At 49.2% G+C, this 12,113-nt stretch overlaps 1 protein-coding gene across 1 annotated transcript in view; it reads right to left on the bottom strand.

The window, feature by feature from the left end:
• Positions 1-12,113, bottom strand: part of LOC114068409 — an 83,917-nt gene that overhangs the window by 48,942 nt on the left and 22,862 nt on the right. The gene's annotated exons all lie outside the window — the stretch shown is intronic.

Here is a 12,113-nt window from a genome sequence, read left to right as displayed (position 1 = left end):
TTCCTCCCCTTGAGATGGAGTCAAGGTAAGTTCTTAATTTCCTCTACCATCTGCAATGAAACTGCCTAAACACCCGTGCCAAACAAGCTGGAATTACCCCATTAATTTCAGCTTACTCAGCTCACCCTACAGACTAAGTCAATATTTGACAGATATTTAGCAAGGACTACAATTTATTTAAATTCAGGATGAGAGTCAGCAGGACACGCTGCCTGGCGGGGGGAAACATGAGATAACCACAGGCTGCTTTAGGCTCCTTTAGGAGACCTCCTAAAGGGGGTGAAGGGATAGAGGGACCCCTGCCTCCTGAGATCAGCCCTCCAAACCAGGGGGGCTTCCTGAGAAACAACCAGTGAACGACACAGCGAGTGAGAACATCTCAGCTTTCAGAGGGAGGGCTGCTGAGGCAAGCAGACAAAAGGCTCGTTGTGTGCAGCCCACACATCCCCGTGGCTGCTGGGTATGGGGCAGGGCAGCCCCATCCACGCAGCTCCAGCTAAACCCCAGTCTCCATCTCCACACCAGTCCTTCAGAGCACTCCGTGTTTTTGAGGACCTTCCCAGCTGCTCCACAGCTGGCACAGACCAGGGGAACTCTGAGGACAGGGATTGCTGCGCAAACAATGCCAAAGAGTCAAAGGAGTCAAATCAGCAGGGCGTGGGGAATAGAATCATAATAAACAGATCGAGCACAGCCTCACCACAAACTGCAACTCACCCAACTGCTCAAGTTTTCAACCACGGAAAAAAATAACCCATCGGTTGCAGGACAGTCCCTGAGCTTCCCGCCCCTTGCACCATTTCCCTAAGCTCCCGAAATCCAGCTGCCCGAAAGCAGCACATCCCAGCACATCTCGATGCCATGAGTCAGCGCCGTCTCCCACAGATGGTATCTCTCCCCCAAGTGCCTGTTTTCCAGAGCGGCATCTCCAGACCAGGAGCAGCGTCAGCACAACTCGCCCTTGGAGCTTTCTGCCAGCATCAGTTTAGAGGAAGAAAAACTGCTGAAGCCACCCAGAATGCCAGGCTGGTTGATGACACCCCCAAGAAACAGGTTTACCCCAGACTGTGTCAGCTTTTCACGAGAAGCTGCTCCAAGTTAGGAGATGGAAGTTTTTTGCTTCTCAATGTAAAAAAAAAAAAAAAGGCAAAGATGGAAGCAATTCCTTTAACTGTCACTTCAATTTCTCATGTCACACCTTCCTCCCTCCTCCTCCACCACCACAGGCAGGTCCTAAAGCCTCTGGATCTCTCCAACCTCGTTGTATGTGCTGGTTCATCCTCCTGGCTGGCAAAGCCCTTTGCTTACAAGGGCCCTGGGAAGCGGTGCCAAAACTGAAGATTAAATGAATAGGTCAGTGAAAAATCCCAATAAACAGCCCATCCCGGGGAGGAGGGGGAGGAGTGCTGATCCAAACCTCCCTCTTACACAACCGGCCGGGAGTCAGTCCCCTCCTGTCAGCAGACACGAAGCTTTACACGGGTCAGAGCTGCCGTGAGCAGAGAAAGCTCATAAAAAAACCCAAAATTACACGGGAGAAAACGAAGCGTTCCTTGTTTTGGAACAGAACTGGCAGGGAGAGGAGAGTTCAAACACCAGTAAACAGTCCACGTGCAGTCCAAAACCAGCTGCAGAAAGTGGAGCTCCCACCCAGCAGCGCCCGCGGGGACCTCGCAGGGACTGAATCCTGCCCAGGCAAAGGAAGGTGCTGCGAAGCCACCAGCTCCAAAATTCAGAATAAAACCCCGTCTCGCGGTGAAGCAGCTCATGAAAGGGGCGGTTCGTGATCTTAATTCAGTCACCAAGTTAAAACTTGAGAACAAAGAGATACATATCGAGGGTTTATGGCAGCACAAGGTTTGCAGCAAGGTTTTCCCTCGCCCCTGGACAAAGTCTTTGGCTACGGGAGCTGAGGGAAACCGCACAGCCCGGACACACAAACGCAGCCTGCATTTGAAAGCACAAAGAACAAAGCTCTGGTGAATGTGGGAAATTAGAAAGCCTGACAGATTTCACCCTGGTTTATCCCCTGGCAAATTAGCTACTGTTTAAACGTGGAGCTCGGGCATTACATCATCTGTTTGCAGGGGAATTTTTTTTTTTATTTTTTTTTTTTTAAAGCTAAACCATTCTCGTGTTCCCAGCTTGAGGAACATCGTTCCCCCCAGACAGACTCAACTAATTGAAAGGGGTGGGCCGAACTGCCTTGCAGGAGCCCTGCAAGCAGGGAAGCACACACCTAAACTGCTTTGCAAGTCCAAACAGCAAGAGATCTTGTCTGGAATTTAGCAGGAAAGACGAAGTGCCCCTCAGGTTTGTCTATTCAGATTCGGGGATGAAAAACAAACAAAAAAAAAAATCACTTTTTCAAGTTGGGATGTGCAAAACCAGCCTGATTACCGGGGCTGAAATCACACGGGCTCCTGCTCACCCAGCTCCAGGTCAGTGTGGATTTAAGGAGACGTGGCTGGATCCCATTTGATTCCTCCACTCTTTTGTCACTTATGCAAATAACTCCAGCGTTTCAGTCCTTCGGGATGCTTTCAGGGATCAGACTGAGAGGAAGGGAAACAGCCTCAGCTGCAAACTGAGCTACCGGAGATACTTTTTGTTTCTGTTCTCTCCTTCCAGCTTGGACACGGATTCTGGAGGCCGATTTTCCCTGGAGAGGCGCAGAGCTCCACCAGTGCAATTCCCTCCAAACCTGGCAGGACGCTGATTTTGCAGCACCTGCTCCCTTGGTGAGCGTTTCACGGAGTTCTCTTCGAGGTGTTCGAAGGGCCAGGCTCTCCCAGCCCCTCCAAGAGCAGGTCCAGACAAGGCACGGTGCAAGGGGAGACTCTGCCTTAGCGCGGAGTTGACGGGGAAAGGTTTCCCACCATCTGTTTTTCTGACCCCAGCTCTCAGGTTTTTGGAGAGGAAGGAGGAAGAACGGCAGGATTTTGGAAGGGTGAAGGGGAAGAACCAGCAGTCTCATCCACAGACAAGCAGGTTTCATGCAGGCAGGGTTTGTGTGGAGAGAGGCCCTCGTTTGTTGGGTATTTTCCTCCACACCAAACCCACAGTGGGCTCTGAGCACAACCCAGTGGCATCAAGGAACGAGAGCTCAAAAGATTTCTGCTAAAAATTTGTAAAAAAAATTCATTAAAAAAGGGTATTTTTTTTTTCCCCTTAAACCTGGCAAGGTTTGATCTAACACTATGATCTAATCGCTTTACAATCTCTAAAGCTAAAAAAAACCCCCAACAATTAAAAAGGCAAACAAAATACAAATTAAAAAAACATGAAACAAAAAAAGTGCCCTAAATGAAACGAACAAAAAAAACCCTCAGTCCTTTCACTATTACTTCTAGACATTCAGAAATACTATGTGAATTTTCTCCTTAGATTAAAAACAAAATAGATCAATAAATAAAGGATTATTTTGTAATAATACCCAGCACAAGGAATTCTGGCTTTAAAAAAAAAATAAATAAATATTTTTTTCAGCAAACTACATCTCTGGAAGTTCTGTTTAAATACAGCTTAACCTTTAAAAAAGCCACAACTGTAACACACGCAGAAAAACAGGCTTTGCTGTCAGAATGTAATTAAAAAAAAAAAAAAAAAAAACAACCCAAACCAACTCAGTTCTGCTCTATACTGAGATAGCCAGGAGCAGATCTGGGAGAAAGTCAAGCAAACAAATTTTCTCTCCAAGATTCCAAAAGGTCACTGCAAACAATTACTAAAATGCAATTCTGCAAACAACAGATGCCAATTCTTTTTATTTTTTTTTCCAATTTACAAGATAACTTCACTGCTCCAGTTACAACTTGGAAAGAATAATAATCCCAAGGATCAGGCAGCAGATTAAATAATTACATAAATACCAAGAAACCATTAAAACTGCATTTCAAAGAGGGTAGGAAACTATTTGTTTCCTCTTCCTCTGCTTTTGCATAACACGGTTCCCAAAACCAGATCCCATCTGCAGCTCAACTTGGGCCAGGATGAAGAACATTCCTTCCCATGTATGGGAACTAAAGGAGATTATTAATTTCACTTCTCACAGCAGAAAAACAGAAGTCAGAGCGAGAAGACTTCAAAATAAAAAGTCAGCCAATTAAAAAAAAAAAGAAGCCCCAAAGTCTGAAAAGATTTGTACCACTGCACCTTTTTCTTGTTGTCTTGACACCAAGAGCCTTCAAAGCGGGGCGTTTTCTTCCTTCAGTACCAGTGCAGGCCCCACCGAGAGGAACTGTGAGTGTCAGCACAAACCTCTGCTCACCCAGCAGCAACACCGAGCTGAAAAACGAGCACCTGATTCTGGTGACCTTCACAGTGCCAAACAACGGCCAACTATTCCTGCCCATTCAGCACCTTCGTTTAGAACAAACCCCTCCACCCACTTCATTAAATTCCCCTCCTTGGTCCTGAGCAGGCTGTGGATCTGCAGGGAACACAAAAAGGGCACTGGAGCAGCCCCCTGACTCAGGGTGGGGGACTCAGGGAGGTGCTAGAGGGTGTCCAGGGAAGGGAACGGAGCTGGGGAAGGGGCTGGAGCAGCAGGAGAAGCTGAAGGAGCTGGGGGGGCTCAGCCTGGAGAAAAGGAGGCTCAGGGGGGACCTTCTCATTCTCTGCAACTTCCTGATAGGAGGGGAGAGCCAGAGGGTGATCGGGCTCTGCTCCCAGGGAACAAGGGACAGGACAATGAGAAACAGCTTCCAGCTGTGCCAGGGAAGCTTTAGATTGGATATTAGGAACAATTTCTTTCCCAAAAGGGTGGCCAGGCAGGGGAAGGGGCTGCCCAGGGCAGTGGTGGAGTTCCCATCCCTGGATGTGTTCAAAAAGCATGTGAATGTGGCACCTGGGGACATGGGTTCGTGTGGCCTGGGCAGTGCTGGGTTGATCTTTGGGTTTTGGAGGTCTCTTCCAACCTTAACAGTTCCCTGACTCTGTATTGGCATTGCCCACCCCAAGCAGCAGGTACCCATCCCAACCACTCCTCTCTCCAGCAGCCAAGGAGCACCAAGCCCAGTTTCTCAACCTCTGCCTCTTGCTTTGCCTTTCTGAGTGACAGAACCAAACTATCTCCCCCTCAGGACAGCAAAATTCAGAGTACCAGAGCTGGGTAAAACGATCTAAATGCAGATAGGCCCTGCCATGTGAGTGGATCCCCTCCTCAGGCACTGCCACAGCTTGTGTATCTCATCTTGAGTGAGCCAGGTTGGACTCAGGACAGGAATATCCTAATGCAGGGAGCATTAAGACAGCGAACTAAGAGTAGAAAAGGGGAGCCTAGAAAATCCCCCACCCCATTCTGCTGCTAAGGGAACCCCCCAACATCCCCTACCAACCCCACAAGCAGCAACTTTGCTGTTGGATTATCAAACTGAATCACTTCACTGAGGCATCATATAAATGGCAGGGACTGCAGAGGTGGGAGAGGCGAGGGACCAAGGCCATCCCTCCTAGCAGCAAGCCATGAAACCAGTTCAACCGTGTCACCCATCTCCGATTCAAAGGTCAGTGCCAGCGAGGACCTGGCAGCTCTTCCCCACACCACACACGCTCTGGGATACACTCAGATACTATGGAAACCTTAACCTGCTTGTCCTCAGCAGCTACAAAGCACACAAGCAGGAGGAGGCGACAGAAAAGCTCGGCTATAATCCCCTCTTCTCCTCACAAGGCTCCACACAAACAGTCTGCACGACACGAGTTAACACGGAGCTCCCTGAATGCACACACACAACAGCTCTTGGTAAACAAGCTAAGAATAGGCACAGGGACAGCAAAGTGCCCAAGCAAGACTCCCCTGCAAAGCAACACCGAGCTCACAAGAAACATTTGCTACGCTGCTCTTGCTTAAATCAGTTTCCAGAGGAGGAAATTCACTTTGGCTGTTTTTATAACAACTCCCTCTCCACTCCATTTGTCAAACAGCTGCCACATTCTGTCCCGGCCAGGGCTGCTGCTGGTGGGACCCCCAAAGGCTCACGTGTCAGTGCACGTACCAGAGACCAGGGGTGCACATTAAAACAGGCCCCAGATCTGTCTGCAGATTACCTGTCACTCCTTCCAAGGCAATGGAATTAAGCAGAGGTGCAAGTCGGTGCAAAGCCTGGCTCATGCTGGGATAAAGTACCCCAGAAGGTGCTCTGGGCACGGCCACCCGAGCGATGTCATCTGAAACCACCAACCCATGCAAAACCACCTCCCCGGACAAGGAAGAAATAATTGCCTGGCTTGGCCTTTCTAATCAGAATTACTCCTGTCCCCTCTTCCTCTTTCCAGAGAAAGAGCAGGGTTGATTCTGAGGGATGGGGGGGAGGGGAAATCAGCTCAGTGCAGAAACCCTGAGATACCTGCCAGTTCCAGCTCAGTAGTTACTCCCCACTAACTACACCCCTGAGACACTTGCAAAAGCCCTGGTGCTATTCATCACCGCCACGAAGTGAAACCAAAGTCAGCAGACCCTGGAGGCAACAGCGAGAAACCACCTGCAAGATTTCTTCGAATCTTTTTCGCCCGTCTTGATTTTCGTCAAGAATTCTGCAATTAACACCACCAATAACACTCTGCAGATGTTGCTGATTTACAGCTTTCCCCTGGAGAAAGGCAGCCCCAAAGCTGTTTCAGAGGTAGGAGGTGTAAGAAGTTTGCAGGCTACGACAAACAACCACAGAGCTCCTGGATCCATCAAACCTGACCGGCTCTGCTGGAAGGGAAACCGCCACGTCAGAATCAACTCCATCTTCAGCTCTGAAACAACAACCACCCTACACGATCATTATTACAAGGACAGCTCTCCCCTTTCCTTTCTCCAGGTCCCTGTTTTTGTTTCGGGATGCACCCGTGGAGAACCTGCAAGGAAAGGCTTAACAACAGCTAATTGTCAGACGCCACAGTAATTAGTGGCAGCTTTCCAAGGCATCCATCTCTGGCTGGTTTTCCGATACTGGCTCCTCCCCCCATCCCCACATTAAAATGAAGGTACACAAGGTAGGCGGCTAAATCATTTACAAGTACCGAGGTCTTCCCAGGAGAGATGCCTTAGGAAAGAAATATCTTTCCTAAACAATGCATGCGTTGTTTTTTTCCCCCTTCCCATTTGCTAAGGAACTGCTATCTTTATTAATTATCTGAGGACGATGTTAACCTATTCCCTGGCATGTATTATTAGATGTACAATGCTTTTCTGGGAGTCAGTGCTATGCCTGGCCAGCGAATTACCTCGAAATGAGGAGCACAGGATCACTCACTGTCCTGACTTCTGCCCACCTGCTGCTTACACAGCCCAGCTTTGATGTCACTCCTCCGCTCATATCAAAGGTTTCTGGCCTATTTCACTTGCAGACCTTTACAAGTTTCCCTGCAGACAGAAAGGCTCTGGTAGGGAATTCAGGACTGCTCTGCTCAGACTTTACAGACCCCTCAGCAAGAGGCTCCCAGCGCTGCTCTGTGTATTTTAGGCTCTGCTCTCAACTCGGAGGCTCCGCGCTTGGCTGGCAGCTCTCCTTGTCACAAGCTCCAACGCTTCCATGCCAACCTTTTCCAGGCATCATCTGCATGTCAGCAGAGCTCCACAGCATCTCCTCCACAATCCAGAACACATCACTTCCCACCAAGTGCCCACACAGCAGCAGCCCTGCAGCATAATGACTTCCTCGCGCCCGGAATAGAAACGCTAAAAGACGTGCACAAATCCCAGCCCTGCCTTTCATACGACGACGTGGGGGCTTTGAATCGCGGGTGGGGAAGATAAGAGGAGTCTTTTCCCACGTCCAGTGACGTGCTGAATTGCATCACACTCCAATCCGGGCCCAGAAGGTGGGATGCATAGGGGATGGGGAAAAGAAAAGCTTCTCTTCACGTTGGAAATGGAGAGGTGTTGATGGGACAACGTAATGATGTTGGATGCAGAGAAACCAGTTCCCACATTAAGTGTCCATCGTCTGTTTGAGTTTACTCAACCTGTCAAGAAATGTTCCTCCAGGAAGGCAACACGTGTAGAGCAAAGGGTTTTTCCTGCTCTGTGGCATTTTGGCTTTCAAATGAAGACAATTCCCTTCCAAATGAATCCCCAGATGACCAGCACTCCGGCACAGAGCTGAGGTGACCATGTCACGCTGGGGGGGGGCAGCACCAAACAGCACGACAGCTCATCATCCCAACAGAGTCAGATGCTGGAATACGCGCTCCAGGCAACGCTGGTGCCAAAACACAGCAGCAACAACAACAAACCTCAGGCTCCCTGCACTGCCACTGTCCCTAAGATGAAAGTCAGATGAGGAGATACCTGGCAGTGTTTTGAATCACAAAAGAAAGCATTTTATGAGACTCTTGACGGGTAAAGGAATAACCAGCTGGACACCGTGCAAAATAAGGGAATGAAAATGTTATTTGCGCACTGGGAAGAGTTATTAACATTTTCCATTAGAAGAAACTTGAGAGGGTTTCTTGGAGTTCATGGGTTTATCCCACGTTCTGATACTATTCTTGGGTAGACATTTGCATTAGAGAAGTGACACATTTTCAAAATTCACGGGGAGTGGGGAGGGCAGAGGTAGGCAGAGAAAACACACACCCCCAACTGCAGGCAACAAGATTCCAACCATTTGAGAAACTGAGTGTAAGAACTAAGAAATTATAAGACTCATTAAAACACGTGTCTTAAAGAAACAAGTCCTTTAGATCCATTAGAGGCTACAGATTATCTGTTGGTTTGGAGTGCTGGGGTTTCCCAAAACCATAAAACCACCCAAAAACCATAAAGGATTGATATGATTCCTTTGCAAGCCTCAACTTTATGTATTTTATCAATGAGGGATGGGTCACTTTGTGGTGCTATTGGTTATGTCAACAGAGTCCTGAGAAACAGATTTCCACTTACTGGGAGAGACCCCAGAATTCCAGAATGGTTTGGGTTGCAAGGGACCTTAAAGATTATCTATTCCCACCCCCTGTCATGGCAGGGACACCTTCCACTATCCCAGGTTGCTCCAAACCCCATCCAACCTGGCCTTGAGCACTTCCAGGGATGGGGCAGCCACAGCTCCTCTGGACAACCCCTGCCAGGGCCTCCCCACCCTCACAGCCAACAATTCCCTCCCAAATATCCGACCTAACCCTGCCCCCTCCTTCACCTGAGATGGATTAGTCAGACCTCTAAACAGCTCTTGCCGGTAACAGGCATCAATTAACCGACAGCAAGGACTTCACAAAAATGGGATTTGCATGAGACAAGCAGCCCGGCCGAGCGGCAGAAGCCAAACTCAGCCACGACAGGCCCCAGTGAGCAGCTCTTCCCAGTGCTCTCCAAGAGGAAAACGCTGCTTTCGAGGATGTGTCTGAATTGCAGGAATATTCACGCTATACTCGTGCTGGTTTTGGCCCAGCAAGCACAGCCTGTGTCGGCACGGGTTGGAGGAGACAACTGGCAGCCCCAGCTGTGCTCCCGAATCCCATGGGAATGTTTTTCCCCACTGCCAAGCCACACAGTAGCAGAGATAGGCCAGCCTGGACTGAAAAGATGGGTATCACTTGCCTTTTTCACAAGAAGGAAAACAAAAAGCCCAAATATTTTGCTTGTTGGGTGGTTAAGACATAAGAACCCCACTGTGGGTTTTGCTTGTTAAGAGTAACACCAAAAACGCCATCCTGAGTCAAAATCTCAGAGTTAGGGACTGCTTCGTAATGCCTGTTCCTGACCAGAAAAAAGAAACAAAAACCTGACAAAAAAATGGGGGCTTAGCACAGAACACAGGTAAAGAAATGAGACAGCGAGCACTGGGAAAACCCATCTGCTGCCCAGGAAACAGGAGCCAATGACCACAAGGTCCCCTCCAGTTCAGCGTTTTTTGGGGGGTTTCCAGAGCAGAAAAATTGCCTCCAGACCAGGAGCCAATTCCCAATGGGCTGCCGTGATCTTGGCGTGGAACAGGTACCATGTGGAGTATTCCCACCCTGGTGAAATCATTAACCGTGGGCAGCAGGAGGAAAGCCCTGGGAAAACGGGCAAGGCAGCTGGGAGAGGTGATGGGAGTCAAAGAGCAAGGAGGAAAAAAGTCAGGCAGCAGAGAATGGAAGGGAAAAAAGAACCAATACACACATAATACAGCCAGAAGGAGAGAGACAAACTCTGAAAACTCAAGATTAAGGTGTTGTGGCATTTCAGGATGTAACAGTGATGAAAAGCAGGCTTGGGAGGGGCAAGCAAAATTTGGGAATACATCAACAACATTCAACTCATCAGCTGCACAATCCCAGAGATCCAGGCTACAAATATCCCAGGGAAGACGATGATGATGATCTTCCCCATCCCACCTGAACAGCACAAAAACAACCCTCCAATTTTCCAATTTCTCCATGTCTCATTGAGACACAGCCTAAGTGAAAGCAATTCAATAATCATGTTTTTCTTGTTGTCTGCATTTGCTGCTTTTGCTCTGACTTGACAACTGCCAAAATCCATCCCCACGTGTAAACAAACAGGAGAGCTAACAGTCCCCACTTGAAAAAATCAGAGAATTCCAGAGGACTATTTTGGACTTCCCTCCTGAAAACAAGGCAGCAAGGAGTTCAAGAACTGTCTGTACCACAGCTGAGCAGCTGGAAAAATTTGCTCAGGGAAGAAAAGTCAAATATCCCTGCTCCAGAATCCCTGAACACTCAGCTGAACCCATGCAAACACCCTGTTCTGGAAGGAAAAATGGAAAAGAAGAGGCATCCCAAAGCCAGGAGTGGGTGCAGATAACGCTGCACGTAACAACGCTCTCAGATGGTACATGAAGTTAAGGGACTTGTCAGGGGGAGACAGATCTCTCTCCCCATCATCACATTATCAGGCTGTGGCTCATTTCTGATGCTATTTCTGCATAGAAACGAGCTGAAGATTACTCAGTACTTGATACTGAGCCGTGCAGAGAACACACCCCACCTTCTGAGACGTTACTATCTCAGATATCACAGATTCCTCCAGGAGAACAGAAATATCTGCAAGATAATCACCTGCATGTGACACCCCTGTCAGGAAACAAAGTTACTTAATCTCCCCCACACACATGTGAGACTCGCAGCACAAGAAACCCAGACATTTTAGAGGCAAGTTATTGTACCCCGCTATCAACACACAGGATTTATCAGGTGCGTGCAAAGGCAACAGGAGGTCACAGAGTGGTCATCGAGGCTCTCAGTGTTTGGATTTAAACACAGAACAGCTTCTCCAGCATCTCTGTGAATCCTAAATACTCTCTGAACCATTTCCAGCTGCTCCAGGCTCCGAATTGTTTGGGTTTGGACTGGCATAACAGGGGTGTTCCACTGTCAGCAGTAATCTATTATCCCCACGCTGGTAAAATATTTGGTGGAGTTAAGCCCCCGATATTTTTTTGAGCAAGAAGAGACCTCACATGGGGGAAAACAACTGGGGGAAAAAAAAAAAAAAAAAAAAAAAAAGAACAACACGAACCTCAACTTCAGCAAACAACTCACAGGAGCACACCACCAGCAGTGCTGAGAAGCCCAGAGAGGCGACAGCCTCGTCCTTTGCAAAGCCCCAGCAAGAACCACAGGGACTAGAATTCAGGGACCGAGGGGCTGCACTACTGGGGGGACAACACAACAGCCCCCCAAAGCCCTGGGGATGCACAGGCAAGCAGGACAAGGGGGTCTCCAGATCCTTGAGGGATGCAGGAGTGAGGGCAGGCAGGAAAGCCGGAGCCCATCAGCAGCTCCTGAGCACCAGGTGCCATCCCAGCCCCCCTGCCATGAGGGTCCCCATCGCTGTGGGGATCCTCCCCACCCCACAGTGTCCCTCGCTCTGTGAGACGCCCACAACGCCTCTCACCACCCTCTCACACGCTGATCCCTCGCTCTGAGGGACACCCACAACACCCCTCACGTTGTGAGGGACCCACTCACAGCCTCCCCAACCCTGAGGGGCTCCCCCCGAACCTTTTGGGGACCCTCTCCCGCTTGGTGTGTCCTTTGCTCTGTGAGACCCCTCACAGCCCCCCAGCCCTAAGGGACACCTCTCACAGTCGCCTAAGCCATGAAGGACCCCCGTCACAGCAACCCCAGCCCTGAGGGTTCCCCTTCAAAGCCCCCCCCCTTCCCCCCCCACCATG

This window comes from Empidonax traillii, unplaced genomic scaffold (genome assembly GCF_003031625.1).
Source record: "Empidonax traillii isolate 1590-97213 ecotype Southwest subspecies unplaced genomic scaffold, ASM303162v1 scaffold1060:size1239554, whole genome shotgun sequence".
NCBI lineage: Eukaryota > Metazoa > Chordata > Aves > Passeriformes > Tyrannidae > Empidonax > Empidonax traillii.
The sequence above is the reverse complement of the archived record's forward strand: the minus strand, read 5'-3'. Positions and strand labels throughout refer to the sequence as shown.